Genomic DNA, 22,386 nt, shown 5'->3' on the forward strand with positions numbered 1-22,386 from the left:
TTCCCTCACTCTCTTTCTCCACATTTCACTCTGTCCTATCCATCAAAGGCAAAAAAGCCCCAAAAAATAATCTTTAAAAAAAACCCAAAACTTCACATTTAGTTTCTTGTACGTGTTGTGAGAGCATGTAAAGGCATTTGGAGAGCTTTGTACATGCAAAAATGCTAAATTAGCAGCAAAGAATACTTTATGTTAGCAGCTAAATTAAAATAGTAGCCTATTGCTGCAGCAGCCATCCTTTCAAGCAGCTGGGCAGAGCAAGCAGTAGATAGGCGAAAAATTCCGCTGTCATAAATTTTGGGCGCTAACTGAGCATATGCTCATTGATAGACATATTTAGCAGAACTGAACCATTATTTGTTTATGTGATTGAAATTATGTGATTGGAATTGCACTTATGAGTTCATTTGGTAGTCACCACACTAAAATGATGTAAAACAAGGCAAATTAGAAACATGATTCATGACAAATGAGACAAATTCATATTAACATCGACACAGCATTTATTTTTTAATATAAATTTATGTCTGTGTAATAGGCCACATTATGTTAAATGAAGGTTTTGTGGTTACCTGTTGTATTTGGTAAAGAAAAGAAAATGAAGTATTAAAACATAATTGTCTACGATATTAATAGGTAATAATTAATAGGTATAAATGTGTAGGCCTAAATGACAAAATTGTGGTCGGCCCCACTGAAGAAGACAACAATAGAGACCTGGGTCAAATGACTCTGCAGTAATCACAGGTATTTTATTGACTCCAGCTCTGATCAGCAGTCATGAAAACACAACAACTGGGTGCATACACTAATTTTACCACCTTATTGGTAAGACACAATGATGTGCCTCACAAAATATAATCTGTCTCTGCTGCAGAAGCACTCAAACATCGATCCAAATTAGTCTGCAGTTCGAAAGCGAGATTGAATAAGTAAGAGATATATAGCAACAAGTAACCATGATTAAGTTTTTACTGGCCTCCATGCTACTTTCTACTGTTTACTGACGTGTTTTCCATCCTATCTGTGGTGCTAAAGGTGCCACTGCAGAGCCATGTACACAGTTCTGCCCAACTGGCTATGGGAAAGGAGTCTATAGCCTATTTTTAGCAATTTACCCATGTTAAAAACAAATATTTTGGTGGAAAAGGGACAGTGAGAAGTGAGAAATCAAAAAAATGGTACAATAGTCTCATTAATGGTTGTTCCATGCTTGTTTTTGGATAAAAGCAAATACCTGTAATAATAGAATAAAAGTTTGCAGGTAATTAATGTGATCAGCCATATTGGCATTTATTTGTTTACTTGTGTTGTGCTTTGTGCAACACACTCCGTTAATGACACATCCATCCATCTGATCAAAGCTGGCAGAAACACAGGGTGGTTCAGAAAGCACCAAAGTTCCAAGTGTCCTGATCTGATCTGATCTAGTTCAAGGTCCAGAGCTACTCTGGTAGGTAAGTTGTAGATGTGAAGCCAACATGTGGTTTCTGACTTAGCAGGGAGCCTAACAGGGTAATGATGTGCTCCTGGTGTATAAGGTTGTGAGATGGAGCCCTGTTAATGCCTTCTGAGAGATTGTGTTCTTTGAATTACAGACACTTGATTTCTAAGATATTTTTAATTTTATAAGTTTTAAGTAGTTATTGTCCACGAAGATCTGCAGACTGACCCTCCTGTGTTTCTCATTTGTCTTCCCCCTCTTCCTTTTCGCATCTTGTTCCTCTTCCTGTTAAAAATGCCTGGCCCTAGCTCAGCAGCTACAGTAAGAAATTATTACATCATACTGAGATGTAATAATTTAAGTGCAAACGTTTAACTATGAATTATTTTTAACAGAGATGGAGGTAAATTAATATTCCAGAAAGCAGATAGCAGTCAGAGATGCTACAGTTACTGTAGTGTACATAAAAGTCTATTTCCTGAACAAATATTGACCCAGTGATCCCCACCCTCATTCATTACCCTGCCTATTTTAACAGCTGCTCTCACACACAGACTGAGAGAAAGAGAGAGAGAGAGAGCGAGAGAGAGAGGGACATACTCTGCAAACCAACAAAGAAAGCCTAGGTTACAGCCTCACAACTAATCACAGTAGAAGCAGTTAATATTTGAGACAATGTGCATTCTGCTGGGAGGAACCCTCTCATGTGGGTAGTAAATGGGCTGAAAAATGGCCCCTGTATGGGATTGTTCACAGGTTCAATATTGGCCCCATGCCAACATGGTTTTACCCAAGTGGTCTCCAGTAAAGATATCCAATTTTTCAGCCTATTTATTACACACATGGGCCCCACATACAAACTTTCACTGGGTCTTACTGATGGCCATTGGACTGTGCTGCCCAGAGAAAGACACACAACCCTAGTGCACATACAGTTGTGACGTCCCTTCTTGTGGGGGCTCTGTTCCAAAAGCTTCTGTGACTTAATACAATTGCTCAGCGTTTTTTTGTTTTGATTCCAATAACTGTAGCTAATTCTCCTGGGTTCTATAGATAAAGTATAAACACACAGTAAATAAAAGTCAACACCGCTTACAGGCAACTCACAATCACCAGACAGCATGGAACAGTTACTTCAATACTGACATTAACTTGTAAAAATTAAAATAATATAACTAAGAAAGCATTGCAGACAACATTAGATACAACACAGAAGGCAGACACAAACAAGCTCAGTGCAAATAAGTAAAATTGTAAATCAGTACAATCATAATTAGGACAATTATCCTCATATAAGGTGAACCATGACTGTTGGATAAGGTTAAAGGGAAATTTCGGTTTATTTCAACCTGTCTCCTATCGTCCGAAATTTGTTTCAAGTGACATAAAAATAATAGTTAGAATGTTAGCCGTTAGCCTAGATACAGCCGGGGCGCATAGTAGCGTCAGACCTGTTAAAACGTAAGTGAACGGGAAACCTTCAAGTGCAAAGTTAGTCCACTAAACAAGTTTTTTTTTCCACAAAGACCGCCTCATATCGTTAGGATAAATGTCAGAGAAAGTGTGGCTGAAATATATCTCGCGAGCTCTAGATAAAGCCCAGCTGGATACTAGAGGTGTCTCGTCCTTAGTCACATCCAGACCTTGCAAATAAGGCCACGCTTTGGAAAGCAGAGCTAAATGGTAAACAAACATGGCACCACACCGGTAAGGTAAGACAACATGTTTACATGTCGTTTTCTATATGTTCTCTGACATTTATCCTAACGATATGAGGCGGTCTTTGTGGAAAAAAAGCTTGTTTAGTGGACTAACTTGAAGGTTGCCCATTCAGTTACATTTTAACAAGTCTGACACTACTATGCGCCCCGGCTGCATCTCGGCTAACGGCTAACATTCTAACTATTATTTTTAGTCACTTGAAACAAATTTAGGACAATAGGAGACAGGTTGAAATAAACCGAAATTTTCCTTTAAGTTGCAAGGCTGGAATTTCACTTGTTGGTTTTACCTCAAATGTAAATGTAATTTTTGTATAAATATTGAATTACTGGGTTTTTTTTTCTTCTGGTAAGTAAGTGAGTAAGTAGTATCTTGCATTCCCATTTAGCAAATATAAAAATCTTGTCTTGGCTCATAATCCTGCATATGCAGTCACATTTGGAGTACTATAACTCACATACCCCTTTTCCACCAAAATTAGGATGTACACTTGAGTTTCTTAAATACGCCAAAACTCGCTAAAAACAGTCAGCAAACTCTTTTTCCGTTTCCAGTAGACTAGAGCTGTGTACACGGCTCTGCAGCAGACAACCACGCCTTTCTGTTTGGTTTTGTTTTTTACTGGTGTGTCACGTTAGACATCACAGCTGACCAGAAAACAGGTTAGTAAACAGCAGAAAACAGTATAGAGACAAGTGAAAATGTTACAGTGGTTACTTCTTTTTTATATCTCTTACTTATTCGGTGTGTCTTTCAAACTGGGTGCATATGCTGGACTAATTTGGAACGATGTTTGAGTGCTGCTTGGGCAGAGTCAGACGGTATTTTGTGGTGGCATGTCATTGCATCGTGTTGTTAAAAGGGCTAAACCTAACATGTTTACCTGGGTTTTGTATTTCCACCACTGCTGTTCAGAACCGCACATTCAAAAGCGAGATGTTGGTGGGTGTTAGGAGGTTTTGTGGGCAGTGGGGCTACAGATACCACTTACTGACCTAGGACTTGTTGAAAACTGACCAAGCCCCTTTTCCACTGCACTATACACCACAAACAAAACAAAACAGCTAACACCCACTAACATCTCACTTTTTAATGTAATAGTAATCTGCATTCACACCCGGGTCAAATGACTCTGCAGTAGTCATGGGTATTTATTGGCTCTGATCGGCACAGATGATGAACATGCCACCACAAAATACTTTCCTTCACTACCCAAGCAGCACTCAAACATTGTTCCAAATTAGACTACAGTGAATTTGAAGGAGAGACTGAACAAGTAAGATGTTTAAAGAGAAGTAACCACTGTAAAGTTTTCATAGGCCTCCATGGTGCTTTCTGTTGATAACTAACCTCTTCCCAGTCAGTCCATGATGCTGAACGTAAAACATCAAATAATAATACTACTACTACTAATAATAATAATAATACATTGGAGTTATATAGCACTTTTCTGGAAAACAAAACAAAAGAAAACAAAACAAACAAAAAACAAAACAAAAATGAAATTATCCATAAAAAGGGAAACAATGCAGAGAGGGAGAAGAACAGTTTTTTAGAGGTTATGCAGTTTTGAAGAGGTGTGTTTTGAAGGATTTCTTGAGGGTGGAGAGTGAGGGGGTGTCTTTGATATCTTTAGGGAGAAAGTTCCAGAGGGTGGGAGCAGCAATGGAGAAAGCCTTGACCCCCCAGGTGCGGTGTTTAGTCCTGGTGGTTGGAGACAGGAAGGCGGCATCAGCAGACCTGAGAGTGTGGGAGGGAGTGTGCAGGCTGAGGAGCTCAGACAGGTAGGGGAAGCCAGGTTGTGAAGGACTTTTTAGGTAATGGTGAGAAGTTTGAATTGGATACGCTGGGGGATAGGGAGCCAGTGGAGGTTATGAAGGATGGGGGTAATGAGGTCATGGGTACAGGAGTGTGTCAGAAGATAAGCAGCTGAATTCTAGAAATACTGTAGTTTCTTGAGTGTTTTGGATGATGAATCATACAGGAGACGATTGCAGTAGTCCAGTCTGGAAGTGATGAATGCGTTAATGAGAGTCTCTGCAGCTGAAAAGGAGAGGTATAAACAAAGGCGGGAAATGTTTCTGAGATGAAGGAATGCTGCTTTAGTGATGTGGTTGATATGTTGGCCAAAGGAGAGAATTAAAAAAGTATCCATAAACAATGGATGGCTACTGGTGTGCTGCAGAGCTGTGTACACAGTTCTACTCTACTGGCAATGTAAAAGGAGTCTAAAGCCTATTTTTAATGGGTTCACCTGTGTTTAAACACTTATTTTGGTAGAAAAGGGGTGGTGAGGAGCTTGTACCCTTATTTTTCTAGAGTCATGGGCTCGCTTGGCTTGGCTTGGCTTGTTTGGTTTGGGCCAACAGCACAGTGCAGCAGGGATTTGCATTTCCATTACAACAGGGCTCCCTACTTGAAGGAGTGTTTTAAACTGATTATGGCTTGTTTTGAGTGATGACTTAACAACCACTGGGCTGATCCAGAGGTGAGTAGTGTCTTGCAACACACAGGCTTGTTTGCGGGGGAGAAGCAAGGTCATCGGGGGTTGGCTGCGGTCCGGCGTTTGGACCTACTCAGGAGGAGGCCCACCTCTGGCACAACTTGGTGTGGCACGGCGCATCTAAACTGATAATGAAAATGCGAATCGGAGCAGCATAGCTTGACTCAATGCAGCCAAAACAGTCAGTGGAAAAGTGTTCTAAGGCCACATTAAAAAACCTACAATACTAATTATGAGAAAACATCACATAAATGTGACTTTGATTGTGACCAGTGGTTATATTTTGTTTTTATGATGCAACATGAGCGTGTTATGGGCCATGATCTGTCCTCTCAGGGAACATGTTGATGTCAAAGACTGTCCCTGCAGTGTCATTGCTTAAATGTTTCCCATCACCGCATTAACATGAATGTGCCGCACGGAGTGAAGATTGTGCTTCTGGATTTTTGCACTTTTTGAACTACTCAAATAAAGTACCAGCAAAGAACAATGAAACCTCTGAATGACCTCAAAGAAAACCTCACTATAAAATACAATTGCACAATGAAAAGTGTTTTTGACTTGTCTATTGGCAGATGCTTGTTTAGTGCTTCAAATGACATTAAAGCTGTAGTTGGTTACTTTTGTGAAAGATTAAAAGTAAAAATAACTTTTTCATATTTGCTGAAACTGACACTATATTCACAAGCACTTCAAACAGACACAGATAATCTGCCTACTCATAATCTGTCTACTAATAGAGACAGTACATTTAAGTCCCACCCCCACCGGAGGGGACTCCGGCGAAAGGACAGAGGCTGACGTAAAGAGCAAGTTCAATTAAAGCTGCAAGCAGCGTTTGGCGGGACCTCGCACTCGCGCCCGTTTCCGCCCCCAGCTTATGTCGTGGCCAGTTTAGTGCGCCTAGGTGGCAGTGGCCAGTTTAGTGCGCCTAGGTGGCCCTGGAGAGAACATTTTGGCACTTTAGGGTTGAATTTTTTTGATTGTCTAAAATGTTTCGCCAGTCCTGACATACGTGCCAATTTTGGTGAGTTTTTGAGCATGTTTAGGGGCTCAAATTCCAGTTCAAAGAGGCGGCGGAAGAAAGAATAAAGAATAATAATAAACACAGCAAAAACAAGAGGGTCCTCGCCTTTGGCGAGGACTGCTCCTTGAGCAGTCCTCTGCCTCTAGGCTCGGTCCCTAATAATAAACACAACAAAAACAATAGGGTCCTCACCTCCGGCGAGGACTGGCTCAGTCCCTAATTAAAGCTGCAAGCAGCGTTTGGCGGGACCTCGCACTCGCGCCCGTTTCCGCCCCCAGCTTATGTCGTCACTGTGAATTATTTAGAAATATCAAACATATTGCCACAAACATCAGAAAATCCTTACAGAGCTGAACGTTTTGATGTTTGAATGCTTTCTGTAGCTGTAGGTATGTACAAGTGATGTCACATTATGCAAATTAGATGAGCGAATTTCTTCCCATCAGATTCCTCTTCCTTTATTTTGAGGAAGAGACGACAAAAACAACACAAAACAAAATAAATCTACTGTGTAAATATTGGTCCAAACTGTTGGTCCAATCATGAAAATAATGTGATGATGAGAGAGATAAAGTTATACAGAAGATCTGTTTAGTAGCAGTTGAGGTGGCATGTGTGCATCTTTAAAACTGATAAAATAAACGGTGTAGGAGGAGATGTGTTTTCTTGAGACCACGTTTGAGGCGAAATCTTACTTTGAAAGGTCAAATAGCTCACTTCCTGTTGGAATCAGGTCATGGGTGTCAATGCGTGATTTGTAAGTCAAACACACCAGTTTTGGTTTGATCTTGATACGACATCCCTACGGGCTGTAGTGGCCATTTTAGTGTGTCTAGGTGGCGCTAGAGAGCCCATTTTGGCACTGTAGGGGTTAAAAATGTGTATTTGCTGTTTCAAATGAAGTTTCTGCTGCTGTAATCTGTCCTTTATAGATTGTGAGACACACAGAGAGAGAGCCGTGTGGCTGTGTGTGTGTGTGTGTGTGTGTGTGCAGCCGTTGTCATGGCGATTAATGACTTGTCAGCACCTGTGGCACACACAGACAGCTAAGGAGAGCAGCTCACCAAAGGCTGTTTATAATGGGTTTTAACTCCTCGAACAAATGCTTCGCATGCCCAAACCGTTGGTCCAAGCAAGAAAATAAAGTGATTGTGAGAGACAGCCACGTCTCGTGAACACACGTGTCGCGTTTTATATTTCTCGAGTCAAAAATGTGGTCAGGGGAGCGAGTTTAAAATGTGTTGCACCTAAGCTGTTTCCAGAAATTTCTCGTCAGACTTTACATGGGAGTGAATGAGAAAATAATGGGCGCTCCCTTCGCTTTGGAGCCACTCAGCAAAAATGTGTAAATGTGAGAGATTCCATGTCAACATATCTGCGAGCAGGACAAATTTTCCTACGTTTTGTGGTATAAATTGTGTCTGTACAGTGAAAATTGTGGCCATGGCAGCGAGTTAAAGACAAAAGTTTTAGACGATTTTTAGAGCCCTCTCCACTCTAGCTCACAGCATTCCGTGCAATACACACCCATTGTAAACTGAGAAATTTCTCCACTTTTGCTCATGGTACTTTGAGAGGCACCGATCAAAAACGATAAAAGATATGAAAAAGATGAAAACATGAGTGAATAGATGAGACCTGTGGCAACATTTGAGAGTTGGAATGGAGTCTGTAGCACAAAGTATGGAGACGCTGTAAATGCTAGAAAAAGCCCGAAGATTGGTCTCTTTCTCCCCCCTGCTGCCATTCATTTCCTATGGGACAGCTTTGGAAGATCGTCAGGACGTTTTTCTGACATCTCACCTTATGGAGGCCAGAAAATCCAAACGAAGCGAGTAATGAAAAAGTTACGCACAACTTTTGATTAGAAGGAGTTGATCTGTAATCTGTGCAAGTTTGAAGTTGATAGGATAAACGCTGTATGAGAAGATGATTTTTTTAGGAAAGGCAGTTTTAAGGCAAAATCTTACTTTGAAAGGGCAAATACGTCACTTCCTGTTGGATTTAGGTCAGGGGTGTCAGCGCGTGATTTTTAGGTCTTGATGAGACGAACACGCCACTTTTGGTTTCATGTTTCTACGACGTTCCTACAGGCCATGGCAGCCATTTTTGTGTGCCTAGGTGGCGCTAGAGAGCCCATTTTGGCACTTTAGGGGTTAATGTCATCATTTTATAAAATTTTTCACCGGTTCTGATGTGCGTGCCAATTTTGGTGAGTTTTTGAGCATGTTTAGGGGGTCAAATTCCAGTTCAAAGAGGCGGCGGAAGAAAGAAATAATAATAATAATAATAATTAAAGCTGCAAGCAGCATTTGGCGGGACCTCGCACTCGCGCCCATTTCCGCCCCCAGCCCATTTCATCACTGTGAATTATTTAGAAATATCAAACATATTGCCACAAACATCAGAAAATCCTTACAGAGCTGAACGTTTTGATGTTTGAATGCTTTCTGTAGCTGTAGGTATGTACAAGTGATGTCACATTATGCAAATTAGATGAGCGAATTTCTTCCCATCAGATTCCTCTTCCTTTATTTTGAGGAAGAGACGACAAAACAACACAAAACAAAATAAATCTACTGTGTAAATGTTGGTCCAAACTGTTGGTCCAATCATGAAAATAATGTGATGATGAGAGAGATAAAGTTATACAGAAGATCTGTTTAGTAGCAGTTGAGGTGGCATGTGTGCATCTTTAAAACTGATAAAATAAACAGTGTAGGAGGAGATGTGTTTTCTTGAGACCACGTTTGAGGCGAAATCTTACTTTGAAAGGTCAAACAGCTCACTTCCTGTTGGAATCAGGTCCTGGGTGTCAATGCGTGATTTGTAAGTCAAACACACCAGTTTTGGTTTGATCTTGATACGACATCCCTACGGGCTGTAGTGGCCATTTTAGTGTGTCTAGGTGGCGCTAGAGCCCATTTTGGCACTGTAGGGGTTAATAATGTGTATTTGCTGTTTCAAATGAAGTTTCTGCTGCTGTAATCTGTCCTTTATAGATTGTGAGACACACAGACAGAGAGAGCCGTGTGGTTATGTGTGTGTGTGTGTGCAGCCGTTGTCATGGCGATTAATGACTTGTCAGCACCTGTGGCACACACAGACAGCTAAGGAGAGCAGCTCACCAAAGGCTGTTTATAATGGGTTTTAACTCCTTGAACAAATGCTTTGCATGCCCAAACCGTTGGTCCAAGCAAGAAAATAAAGTGATTTTGAGAGACAGCCACTTCGTGAACGCACGTGTCGCGTTTTATATTTCTCGAGTCAAAAATGTGGTCAGGGAGCGAGTTTAAAATGTGTTGCACCTAAGCTGTTTCCAGAAATTTCTCCTCTGAGTTTACATGGGAGTGAATGAGAGAAAATCGGCGCTCCTTCGCTTTGGAGCCACTCAGCAAAAATGTGTACGTGTGAGAGATTCCATGTCAACATATCTGCGAGCAGGACAAATTTTCCTACGTTTTGTGGCATAAATTGTGTCTGTACAGTGAAAATTGTGGCCATGGCAGCGAGTTAAAGACAAAAGTTTTAGACGATTTTTAGAGCCCTCTCCACTCTAGCTCACAGCATTCCATGCAATACACACCCATTGTAAACTGAGAATTTCTCCACTTTTGCTCATGGTACTTTAAGAGGCACAGATCAAAAACGGTAAAAGATATGAAAAAGATGAAAACATGAGTGAATAGATGAGACCTGTGGCAACATTTGAGAGTTGGAATGGAGTCTGTAGCACAAAGTATGGAGACGCTGTAAATGCTAGAAAAAGCCCGAAGATTGGTCTCTTTCTCCCCCCCGCTGCCATTCATTTCCTATGGGACAGCTTTCGAAGATCGTCAGGACGTTTTTCTGACATCTCACCTTATGGAGGCCACAAAATCCAAATGCAGCGAGTAATGAAAACGTTACGCACAACTTTTGATTAGAAGGAGTTGATCTGTAATCTGTGCAAGTTTGAAGTCGATAGGATAAACGCTGTATGAGAAGATGATTTTTTTAGGAAAGGCAGTTTTAAGGCAAAATCTTACTTTGAAAGGGCAAATATGTCACTTCCTGTTGGATTTAGGTCAGGGTGTCAGCGTGATTTTTAGGTCTTGATGAAACGAACACGCCACTTTTGGTTTTATGTTTCACGACGTTCCTACAGGCCGTGGCGGCCATTTTTGTGTGCCTAGGTGGCGCTAGAGAGCCCATTTTGGCACTTTAGGGGTTAATGTCACCATTTTATAAAATTTTTCACCGGTTCTGATGTGCGTGCCAATTTTGGTGAGTTTTTGAGCATGTTTAGGGGGTCAAATTCCAGTTCAAAGCGGCGGAAGAAAGAATAAAGAATAAAGAATAATAATAAACACAGCAAAAACAATAGGGTCCTCGCCTTGGCGAGACTGCTCTGTGAGCAGTCCTCTGCCTTAGGGCTCGGTCCTAATTAAAGCTGCAGCAGCTTTGGCGGACCGACTGCGCCCATTTCCGCCCCCAGCTTATGTCGACATATTGCCACAAACATCAGAAAATCCTTACAGAGCTGAACGTTTTGATGTTTGAATGCTTTCTGCAGCTCTAGGTATGTACAAGTGATGTCACATTATGCAAATTAGATGAGCGAATTTCTTCCCATCAGATTCCTCTTCCTTTATTTTGAGGAAGAGACGACAAAAACAACACAAAACAAAATAAATCTACTGTGTAAATGTTGGTCCAAACTGTTGGTCCAATCATGAAAATAATGTGATGATGAGAGAGATAAAGTTATACAGAAGATCTGTTTAGTAGCAGTTGAGCTGGCATGTGTGCATCTTTAAAACTGATAAAATAAACGGTGTAGGAGGAGATGTGTTTTCTTGAGACCACGTTTGAGGCGAAATCTTACTTTGAAAGGACAAATAGCTCACTTCCTGTTGGAATCAGGTCATGGGTGTCAGTGCGTGATTTGTAAGTCAAACACACCAGTTTTGGTTTGATCTTGATACGACATTCCTATGGGCTGCAGTGGCCATTTTAGTGTGTCTAGGTGGCGCTAGAGAGCCCATTTTGGCACTGTAGGGGTTAATAATGTGTATTTGCTGTTTCAAATGAAGTTTCTGCTGCTGTAATCTGTCCTTTAAAGACTGTGAGACACACAGACAGAGAGCCCTGTGGCTGTGGCTGTGTGTGCAGCCGTTGTCATGGCGATTAATGACTTGTCAGCACCTGTGGCAAACACAGACAGCTAAGGAGAGCAGCTCACCAAAGGCTGTTTATAATGGGTTTTAACTCCTCGAACAAATGCTTCGCATGCCCAAACCGTTGGTCCAAGCAAGAAAATAAAGTGATTTTGAGAGACAGCCACGTCTCGTGAACGCACATGCCGCGTTTTATATTTCTCAAGTCAAAAATGTGGTCAGGGGAGCGAGTTTAAAATGTGTTGCACCTAAGCTGTTTCCAGAAATTTCTCGTCAGACTTTACATGGGAGTGAATGAGAAAATAATGGGCGCTCCCTTCGCTTTGGAGCCACTCAGCAAAAATGTGTACGTGTGAGAGATTCCATGTCAACATATCTGTGAGCTGGACAAATTTTCCTACGTTTTGTGGTATAAATTGTGTCTGTACAGTGAAAATTGTGGCCATGGCAGCGAGTTAAAGACAAAAGTTTTAGACGATTTTTAGAGCCCTCTCCACTCTAGCTCACAGCATTCCATGCAATACACACCCATTGTAAACTGAGAATTTCTCCACTTTTGCTCATGGTACTTTGAGAGGCACCGATCAAAAATGATAAAAGATATGAAAAAGATGAAACATGAGTGAATAGATGAGACCTGTGGCAACATTTGAGAGTTGGAATGGAGTCTGTAGCACAAAGTATGGAGATGCTGTAAATGCTAGAAAAAGCCCGAAGATTGGTCTCTTTCTCCCCCCTGCTGCCATTCATTTCCTATGGGACAGCTTTGGAAGATCGTCAGGACGTTTTTCTGACATCTCACCTTATGGAGGCCACAAAATCCAAACGCAGCGAGTAATGAAAAAGTTACGCACAACTTTTGATTAGAAGGAGTTGATCTGTCATCTGCGCAAGTTTGAAGTCGATAGGATAAACGCTGTATGAGAAGATGATTTTTTTAGGAAAGGCAGTTTTAAGGCAAAATCTTACTTTGAAAGGGCAAATACGTCACTTCCTGTTGGATTTAGGTCAGGGGTGTCAGAGCGTGATTTTTAGGTCTTGATGAGACGAACACGCCACTTTTGGTTTCATGTTTCTACGACGTTCCTACAGGCCGTGGCGGCCATTTTTGTGTGCCTAGGTGGCGCTAGAGAGCCCATTTTGGCACTTTAGGGGTTAATGTCACCATTTTATAAAATTTTTCACCGGTTCTGATGTGCGTGCCAATTTTGGTGAGTTTTTGAGCATGTTTAGGGGGTCAAATTCCAGTTCAAAGTGGCGGCGGGAGAAAGAATAATAATAAACGCAGCAAAAACAATAGGGTCCTCGCCTTTGGCGAGGACTGCTCTGTGAGCAGTCCTCTGCCTTAGGGCTCGGTCCCTAATAATAATAATAATAATAATAAACACAGCACAGCAGTCCTCTGCCTCTAGGCTCGGTCCCTAATAAACACAGCAAAAACAATAGTGTCCTCGCCTTTGGCGAGGACTGGTCAGTGAGAAAAAATGTGGCAAAAACTATAGGGAGGGTCCTCGCCGAAGGCGAGGACTTCATTGTGAGTAGTCCACTACTGTTGGGCCCGGTCACTTATAAACGCACGCAGCAAAAACAAGAGGGTCCTCGCCTTTGGCGAGGACTGCTCTGTGAGCAGTCCTCTGTCTTAGGGCTCGGTCCCTAATTAAAGCTGCAAGCAGCAATGAACGGGCCCTCGCACCTTCATGCAACTCGGGGGGGCTGGCAGGACGCCTTCTGATGCATCAGTTCATTTCTGTCAAAGTCAGATATCGCATGCAGGAGTGACTCTGTATATCCTTGATATAGTACTGGAATGACACATTTCACATTTTGTATCACTTCCTCTTTCCACTTGAGGGAGGTGGAGAGCGCACTAATTATATATCATGTTTGTGAACATCAAATATACACCACAGCATGTAACTTTAAGATAAATCGAAAGATAAGTGGTTGATGAGACCTACTTGTCACCACTAGGTGGATCTATGAGTATCAGGCAATGTGGTAATGAAAATGTGTTCAGGGCGGGACTAATATGAATCATGTGAAGTTTGGTGGAGACAGGACCATTTATGCAAAAGCTACAGCAATTTCGTTTCTCATGGCGAGACCTCAAGATTCAACGCTTGGCAGCAGGCGCGCCATTCAACATTGGGCAAATCCTGTAATAACTTTTGGTCACAACATAGTCATGCTTACATACACCAAGTTTGGAGCCAATCTGATTAAATCTGTAGGACAAGTTCGTTAATTTACAAGCCCTGGAAATGGGCAAAATGCACAAAAGTGGCACAAGTAAATTGAAAATGGCGGACTTCCTGTTGGGTTTGAGCATGCCTGCAAAGAGGCTTTTGTACGTCTCTGGGCGTTATATAAGCCTGCCGAGTTTCATATATGTAGGTTAAACTAGCTTCAGGGGCTGTTTCCTCAAACTTTTGTAGGGGGCGCTACTGAGCCATTTTTTGGAACCCACACACGAGACCCTTAAAATATCAAATTTTTCACCAGTTCTGAGGTGTGTGCAAAGTTTCATGAGGTTTTGGGTATGTTATGCCTCCCAAAAAGGCAATTCATTTGGAGGAATAATACTACTACTACTACTACTACTAATAATAATAATAATAATAACAAGAGGTTGGGGAGGATTTCCTGATCAGTCCAGAATGAGGTGTTTAGGGTTTGTTGAGTATTTCATGGGCATGGTTTTGTTTTTTGTTTTTTTTTTGGAGTGTTGCCTTTACTGTCATGGTGATGAAGATATAATAGGATACGATATTGAGGGACAGTATGGATTCAATCTGTGATTTATGGTAAATTTAAAATTTCCCTTACTGCTGCAAAAGGCTGAGTTTCCTCAGCAGGTGAAGGCACAGTGAAGCTTTTGTAATGTTACAACAATGTGTTGTGTGAAGGACAGACAAAGATCATAATCATCATCGTCATGTATTTGATCTCCTAGGAGGAATGAAATCTATGCAGCTGACAAACAAAACTCAGAGGCATGTTTTGGTGTTGGTTGGTTGTTTAATATTTATATTATATGTGTTTCATTCTAACTCAAGGCTGTACTGTTAAATAATCAAAATTCGCTGCGACAAAACAGATCCCCCATTCGCCAGTAGGTAGCGCAGTGAGTGTGAATCTTGATTAACACCTAGTTGTCCTCTAGACACGTAGCCAAGTGGTCATTTGAAATCTTAGGTCTATTGGAGTAAGCATGTAAGTTACAACAACTTCCTGTGTAATGGCAAATAATCGAAATTCTCTGTGTCTCAATGGCCGGGCTGATTTGCATGTAGATGTTATCCAGACATGTCACAGAGTAATCCTGTGAAATTTGAAGCTGATTGGACAAAGTATGTGGGAAGTAGCACTTCAAAGTCTAAAACTTGTCATTTCCTGTCACCAGCAGGGGGCGTTTTGAGAAAGAGGGAATTTTTTAATGTTGCCGTGTTGAAGGCGGGACTACAATCATACCCAGCAAGTTTGGTGCCGATCGGACCTATCACGCCCAAGTTATAGCACTTTCGTTTTTCATGGTGAGGCATCAAACTTCGCCACGCCGCCATGGTAACGCCTTACAAGATACGCACAATCTTTTAATCACTTTTAATCATCAAATGGTCTAGTTGCAGCATGCCAAATTTGAAGCCGATCCAATGAACCATGTAGGAGGAGATAGCTCAGAGAGAACACTTGCAAATCGCCAAAATCAGAATATTCAATTCAAAATGGCTGACTTCCTGTTGGGTTTAGCCTATGGGTCCAAGAGACTTTTTTGTGCGTCTGGGTATGATACATGTGTGTACCGAATTTTGTTCATTTCGGTGAAACGGGCCGCGGGGGCTGCTGTTTAAAGGGCGTGGCCAAACCGTTAGGCCACGCCCCCTTACGAAACTCATATCATATGATCAAGGCAGGGCCAGTTACAACCATGTGAAGTTTCAGGAAGATTCGACCAAGTACGCCCAAGTTATAGCACTTTCGTTTTTCATGGCGAGACATCAAACTTCGCCGCACCGCCATGGTAACGCCTTACGAGATACACGCAATCTTTTAATAACTTTTAATCATCAAGTGGTCTAGTTGCAGCAGGCCAAATTTGAAGCCGATCCAATTAACCATGTAGGAGGAGATAGCTCAGAGAGAACACTTGCAAATCGCCAAAATCAGAATATTCAAATCAAAATGGCTGACTTCCTGTTGGTTTTTGAAAAAAGTCCAACTGCGCATTTTCGTGTGTCTTGGGATGATACACGACCCCTCCGAATTTCGGGGGATTTGGTAAAACGGGCTGCCGGTGGGAGCCGATTGAAATTTTCTAGGGGGCGCCATTTCGCCATTTTGCGACTGGCATCGTTGAGATTTTGCGTACACCTAAATTTTCGCCAAGACGAATGTGCATGTCAAATTTGTTGAGTTTTTGAATATGGCAAAGCCCCCAAAAATGCAATCAAAGATGCAGAAAAAAAAAAAATAAATAATAATAATCCTAAGGAATACAATAGGGTCCTCGCACCGTTCCTTCGGCGAGGACTGGTCAGTGAGAATAAACGCGGCAAAAAGTATAGGGGGGCGAGGACTGCTTTGTGAGTAGTCCACTGGTGTTGGGCCCGGTCACTTATAAATGCACGCAGCAAAAACAAGAGGGTCCTCGCCTTTGGCGAGGACTGCTCTGTGAGCAGTCCTCTGCCTTAGGGCTCGGTCCCTAATAATAATAATAAAGAATAAACGGAGCAAAAACAATAGTGTCCTCGCCTTCAGCGAGGACTGGTCAGTGAGAATAAACGCGGCAAAAAGTATAGGGGGGGTCCTCGCCTTTGGCGAGGACTGCTTTGTGAGTAGTCCACTGGTGTTGGGCCCGGTCACTTATAAACGCACGCAGCAAAAACAAGAGGGTCCTCGCCTTTGGCGAGGACTGCTCCTTGAGCAGTCCTCTGCCTCTAGGCTCGGTCCCTAATAAACTCAGCAAAAACAATCGTGTCCTCGCCTTTGGCGAAGACTGGTCTGTGAGAATAAATGCAGCAAGAACTATAGGGAGGGTCCTCGCCTTCGGCGAGGACTGCTTTGTGAGTAGTCCACTGCTGTTGGGCCCAGTCACTAATAAACGCACGCAGCAAAAACAAGAGGGTGCTCTTCTTGAGCAGTCCTCTGCCTCTAGGCTCGGTCCCTAATAATAAACGCAGCAAAAACAATAGGGTCCTCGCCTTTGGTGAGGACTGCTCTGTGAGCAGTCCTCTGCCTCAGGGCTCGGTCCCTAATAATAAACGCAGCAAAAACAACAGGGTCCTTGCCTTTGGTGAGGACTGCGCTGTGAGCAGTCCTCTGCCTTAGGGCTCGGTCCCTAATAAAGTGCATTTAAGAAATAAACCGTTTGTGTGAGATCACATTTGAGCAAATTAATATTATAATCACCAAGTAAAAAACATAATTTACTTTCTTTGGTTATTATTTCGAGAGTGGAATGAAGTGCGTCAATAAATGTGTTGATGTCTGAATCTGGTGGTCTATAAATGCAACAATCAGAATGCTATTTCCATTAAATTGCTGACATGATGGCATTTCAATAAATATAGACTCAGTGATAGTGGTGTCAAATTCAGCACTAAGTTCATCTCTAGAAACAGCATTCAAGGTGTTCAAAACATATAATGAGACACCCCCTCCTCTTCTGTTCTTTCTACAAGAATGAAATGCTGTATAATTAGGCAGGGGGAATAAATTAAATACATCATCAGTCAGCCAAGTCTCTAAAAGGGCCAGGGCTGAAAAAGGAAAACTTAAAGTAGACAAGAAAGTTTTAAATTCGTCATAATTTTTGGCCATACTACGAATAATTAAGTGGAAAGTAGAGAAAAGATTTTTATAGAGGTTCAGGGTTTGATACAGTGTATTCACTTGTACTTCAGAGTAATAATTGCAAGACAATTTTAATGAGTTTAAATTAGATTGATTGATGTCAGGATTAAAGAAGGTATCATAGATGTCATAACTGCCCATGTTCTGCTCGGGTTGAAAACTAAAGAGTTAATGCCAGTGGTGGGTAAGTTAACAGAAGCCATAGAGATATTTAAGAAGCTTGTTAGTAGATCGACACAGACTCACGTGTTGGAAACTGTCAGTCCGCTGGTTGAGTAAGCCACCCATTTCAAGTTGGCCTACGTCCTACGTTAACTGGATATTCTGTTTGCCCCAGACAGTTACAAAATCATAGTCCATAATCAAACGCCACAAAAAAATAAATAAAGAAAAAAAGAAAGTAATAGGTCCACATATCCGCAGCTCATATCGTGGCTCTGTTGTGATCATCATTTGTACAAGTCCAGTTCATTAATTTCTTTCACCGTCACTGCTCTTTCCTCCTCCGGTGTCGCTCCGTTTGTTCGGATAAAAACTTTACAGTTCCAAGTCCAGGTCGCTTTGATCTTTTTAGCCTTTTTCAGTTGCCGCGCTGCATAAGCAATGATCCCATTCTTCCTTGTTAGATGCTCATTCACAAACACGCCCGTGCCCTTTAGCTTGTACCCCTGCTGCAGCAAGCCGACCTTGTCCTTTCTATTGACAAAGCGGACTATGATTGCTGGTGGAGTGTTTCTGTTGCTCCGGGGGAGTGTATGACAGGCCGAGATCTGTTTGCTGTGAATGGGAATATCCATGCTACCAAAGAACTGGATAATCTGGGATTCCAAGGTCTCCGTCTCGGCAGGTAATGTGTCATCAGCATTGTTTCCAGCAGCGACCTTAGAATAGGCACGGTGGCGTGTTTTCAATCCAGAGATAATCACATCATCGATACGGGAGTATTGCTCTACGTCATCCAGTCTCTTTTCCAATTCTTTGATCTGTTCATCTTTCTTCTTTAGTTTAACTTCATAGACGTTCACCTGAGCTTGGAGCATATTCACCTGTTGCGTGAGCTTCAGGATCTCCGTTTGTTGCGTTGCGATTTTGCCGACCTCTATTTGGATTGTGGCCAGAGTTTTTTTAATATCTTCCATTTTAACAATGTGTGTAAACTTTCTCATTGTTGTAGTGCCCGGCGGGCACTTTAATCACTTTTATTTTAGGAGAATTAAGTCAGGGCGAGCGAGCGAGCGAGCGAGCGAGCGAATGCCAGCACTTGCACGTCAGCCATCTTTCTTATCAAGGTCACTAAAAAAAAAAAAAAAATCTTTTGATTCAGTATGCACTGATCATCACAAAGAAAATCTTTCTTAAGGTGTGAAAGACTGAGCTATCCCCATGTTTTGACAACCCAGTCTCACTCCAAGGTCGTCAAAAACCGTCACTTGTTCAGTGACTTCCAGCATCAGACACTGATGAAAAAAGCTGTCCGACAGGAAAACAATGAAAGTTAAAGGAGCAGGAGTCCAGTGTTTGCTTCCTGTAAGATTGTATAGTCAAACCCTGTCCTTTTTTCTGAAACCCAACAACATGCTTTTTTCACCCAACCATGTGTGAGTATTGACAAAATGTAATAATGTGCGTTTATTGTTGAAGGAAAAAAAAAAGTCAATTTGTGGTGCTGTACTGACTGTGCGCAAACTGTACATTTCCTGTGAAAACAGAAGTGTATTTTGTAATCAGACAGTGCATGTGACAGGCAGAAAGTGACAAGTCATCCCAGAGTGTCAACAACACACCCAGGGTACCTTGCACGTCATTTGTCATCATGGAAAGCCCACAACCAAATGTCGATATGTGATGAGGTCGGAGTAACAATTTGTTGGTTTTGAAACCTGCCTCACAGAGTTCTTCTAGTACTTTATATATGAAGAAAATACAATATGAGATGTCAGGGAAAGCAAGTAGGTTTAAACAGACATGGCAACCCCTCCTTGTCTGTACTCCAGCACTGACAGGACCCATTATACTTCAATAACTTATTTTCAGTTGAACATTTGTCTTCATATAATTTTCACAAAATTTAATTCTGTTAACGGGTGACCAAAGAAACATACGAAGAAGAGTACACTGATTGTTTTTTTGTTTTTATTTTGTTTTGTCTTTTTCTTCACTTCTCTCCATTATATTTGTAGGGAGAGATGGGATGAGGCAAGTAATGGCCTTTTTATTTAACCGCTTAGATCTTTGTGTCTTTTCCATCTGAAAAGATCTGAAATAAAAGATTTTTTAAAAAGCTCTCATTTTAAAGCCAAACAGTACACGAAAATATGTTTATGAAAACATTTGAGTTGAGAAATAGGCACAGCTGTAACAGATTCTTGATTTATATTTGATAAGCAGTTTGACAGTTTCACTGCAGGTCATGGAGTCATTGACAGCTGTGTCAGTCCTCAGCTGTGATTGGTTGTTTCTACCGCACCACGGTCTGACTCTAATGAACACCATTAAAGGCAATAGAAAGAGGATCTGTCACAGATCTGTCTAGTGTACTTCTTTTAGAGGATTGCGACAGTTTCAACAAATGTGAAAAGGTATTTTTATTAAGTTTTATTAAGTTTATTAAGTTTATTAAAGTATTAAAGTTACCAACTGTAGCTGTAGGACATTTGTATTTGTCATTCCACCTTACATAGCTGCTGGCCCTACAAAGGTTACCCAGCAGTGTAGGTCCATAAAACTGTCAAAGTGAGATAGAAAATAGTTCTCAATCTTAAACCCCCACAATTAATCCTAACCCAAACCTTCTGATTTCAAATGAGCAGACCACACAACTATCAGGGAACAGACTTTATTCATCCCAAGTCAGCCCAAAGCTCACAAAGCTTAAAAGAAAACGTCACAAACTGTAGGCTGGATTCCCCTATCTCTGTAGCTACAGGTAACCTTGAACCTCAAACAAACCTCTACTACATTTACACCTGAGTTGAAAGCAAAACACTTAGAACTTTCAGTCACATTCTGAAAGGTAAAAACAAACATGGTGCTCACCACTCACACTCAAAGGTCACAGGAAAACACAGACTTACCAGGCGCTGTCAATGCGTCCAAAAAGAGCAGGTACAGGCTGTTGTTTCCACACTGGCTCACTGCTGTGTTTCCTGTGGGGAATGAACATGAAAGAAAAATCCTCTATTCCCTTACTATGACAAGCAGTGAGCCACTCTCTTTGTTTGACATTCTCTAGAGTCACACCCAGCCCAGTCACAATTACCTGGGAAGGTTTTTTTTCCCTCCCCTCCAGGAAGTAAAGGTAGGGTAGCGGATTGTCAAAACAAGCACACACAAGCTTTTCTTTTTTTTTCTTTTTTTCTTCCTGCCCTCAGGGGATCTAATAACCTTGTTTGTACTGTGTGTCAGATAAAGAGCAAAAGCAGGTTCTCCCATTAAACAAACCTTTAAGGGACAGAGGAGGTTACTGGAAAATGATCATGACTTTTACAAACATTATGTTTTATATATAATCAGTTGTGTAACAAAGTTATATTACTTAAGTACTTTTGTAATAATCTGTAAATTAGTTTTTATATTTTTTTTAGCTTTCACTTTTTCACTTTTAACTTTTCCTTCCTTCTTCTTTCCTACATAAAACGCATACTTCTATTCCAATACATTTCCCCTAAGCATCTTGGTTACTTAGGCTACTACAAAATAGGGAAGGAAGGGAAGAAAGAAGGAAGGAAAAACTGGATTTTGTTCCTTAAATACTCTCAGTTGTCAAAAAGTTTTTTCATGTGGTGGTTAGCACTCTCGCCTCACAGCAAGAGGGTTGCCGGTTCGATCCCGGGCGTGGGAGCCCTTCTGTGTGGAGTTTGCATGTTCTCCCCGTGTCAGCGTGGGTTCTCTCTGGGCACTCCGGCTTCCTCCCACAGTCCAAAGACATGCAGATTGGGGACTAGGTTAATTGGTGACTCTAAATTGTCCGTAGGTGTGAATGTGAGTGTGAATGGTTGTTTGTCTCTATGTGTCAGCCCTGCGATAGTCTGGCGACCTGTCCAGGGTGTACCCTGCCTCTCGCCCGATGTAGCTGGGATAGGCTCCAGCCCCCCCGCGACCCTCAAGAGGATGAAGCGGTTAGAAGATGAATGAATGAAGACCGCGTGATGTTTTTATTACCAGCATTTAGGCCTATCTGTACTTTTACTTTCAATACTTAAGTACATTTAATATCATATAAGTACCTAAATATCAGACACTTTACTCAAGTAATGTTCTAATGGGAAACTTTAAACTCATTTTCTGGTAAGATGATGTACTTCATCCACCACTGTTTCTAATCAATTACACTCCTCTAAATTTCATGTTTTCTGCACTTGCACACCAACTGAGCCTTCAGATCCTGAAACAAGCTCAAGTGACAGTTCAACTGCTTTAAGTATCTACACATCATCTGACTCAAAATGTGACCCTATATAAATTGTTAAACTGACTAACTTTTTTCAGCTCTTACACTCCATTTGACATTTCAAACTCCTCCTGGCACTTACTCACCATGTGAGGGATGTCGTATGCTGTAAAGCCCTGTGAGGCAAATTGTGATTTGTGATATTGGGCTTTATGAATAAAATTGATTGATTGATTGATCTACAGCTATTCTACAGCAGTGACATCAGAATGTCATTCGGTTTAGGTA

General features: G+C 41.5%; 1 protein-coding gene across 1 annotated transcript in view; it reads right to left on the minus strand.

Annotated features, from left to right (window-relative positions):
- cers3a (ceramide synthase 3a) overlaps positions 1-20,925 on the minus strand; it is a 126,462-nt gene extending 105,537 nt beyond the window's left edge. The window contains 1 exon segment of the mRNA XM_049603287.1: positions 20,783-20,925. The gene's annotated coding sequence lies outside the window, so the exon portion shown is untranslated.
- Positions 20,926-22,386: the final 1,461 nt, after the last annotated feature.

The sequence above is a fragment of the Epinephelus fuscoguttatus genome, linkage group LG2, assembly GCF_011397635.1.
Source record: "Epinephelus fuscoguttatus linkage group LG2, E.fuscoguttatus.final_Chr_v1".
Lineage (NCBI taxonomy): Eukaryota > Metazoa > Chordata > Actinopteri > Perciformes > Serranidae > Epinephelus > Epinephelus fuscoguttatus.